The sequence below is a fragment of the Chrysochloris asiatica genome, unplaced genomic scaffold, assembly GCF_000296735.1.
Source record: "Chrysochloris asiatica unplaced genomic scaffold, ChrAsi1.0 scaffold00035, whole genome shotgun sequence".
Taxonomy (NCBI): Eukaryota; Metazoa; Chordata; class Mammalia; order Afrosoricida; family Chrysochloridae; genus Chrysochloris; species Chrysochloris asiatica.
This window is the reverse complement of record NW_006408553.1, coordinates 3,313,880-3,315,081: the sequence shown is the minus strand read 5'-3', so window position 1 is coordinate 3,315,081 and position 1,202 is coordinate 3,313,880. Positions and strand designations below refer to the sequence as shown.

General features: G+C 43.8%; 1 pseudogene; it reads right to left on the bottom strand.

Annotated features, from left to right (window-relative positions):
- Positions 1–22: 22 nt before the first annotated feature.
- On the bottom strand, positions 23–852 carry LOC102816067 (annotated as a pseudogene).
- Positions 853–1,202: the final 350 nt, after the last annotated feature.

Sequence of the window (1,202 nt, the reverse complement as noted above, 5' to 3'; positions counted from 1 at the left end):
AGGTTCTTTCTTTGCAAGAAATCTAGAATACTAATTTGTGAGGATAAATTCCATGTGTGAGAGAAACACAGCACACAGGTAACTTTGGAGCTGAGGAATGGCTTTGATTTTTGGCATAATTTGTGAGTCCACAGCTTTCTGATCCTCTTTCTCAGTGTCGAAGATCTCACCTTCTTGGTGTCTGGGCTTCCGCAGCTTCTTCTTGAAGTAAGCGTCCGTGAGATGTTTGGAGATCTTCACACCACTGATATCAATTTTGGTGGAGGTGGCAATGACAAATTTCTGGTGTGTTCTACACATAGGAACTTGATTGCGGGACAGAGGTCCAGTTCCAAGAAGCAAAGCACTGGCCAGCAGCTTCAGGAAAACCACTCTCTTGCCTTAATGGTGTTCAGTGAGGATGATCAGAATGGTCCTGGGTGTGATGCTGGACAACAGTCTCCTGACATGCTGACTGAAGGGTTTTTTGCCATGGCTCAACAGCTTCCTAGGCACATCTTCAGTTGGGTAATACCTAGGCATTTTGTGGTGTTTAACCACTCGGGTACCACCAATCTTGTCACCACCAACTGGCTTTGTCACAGTAGCAAGAACCTTCTCCTTCTTCTTTTCAACCTGGATTTTAGCAGCTGAATACTTCCTGTTATAAATGGACTTTCTGGAATACATGACCGATTGGGAATACCTACTAATTCCTCAGACTAGAACATTATTTCAGCTTCAGTGTGGCTTCCCCTGCTTGGTTTTTTGGCCCTTGAGGTTAGCCTTCTTAGCTTTGCCACTGGCATCTGCTTTTTTGACTTCAGGCTTCTTCACCTTGGTAGCTGTCTTCTTAGCCTTTTCACCCACCATCTTGCAAGATTGGAAAGAGCGCAGATAAATATTTAATAGAAGATATGAGGAAGTAAAAGAGCTTAACAGGAAATTTCAAAAGGCAGCGTGAGAAGACAGCATCAAGTATTATACTGAAATATGCAAAGATCTGGAGTTTGTCATTGTTGTTAGGTGCCATCGACTTGGTACCAAATCACAGCGGCCCTATGCACAACAGAATGAAGCACTGCCCAGACTTGTGCCAAACTCATAATTATTGCTACTTTGAGCCCATTGCTGCTGCAACTGTACCAATCCATCTCGTTGGGGATCTTCCTCTTTTTCTTCCAACCCTCCACTTTACCAAACATGATATCCTTCTCCAGAGA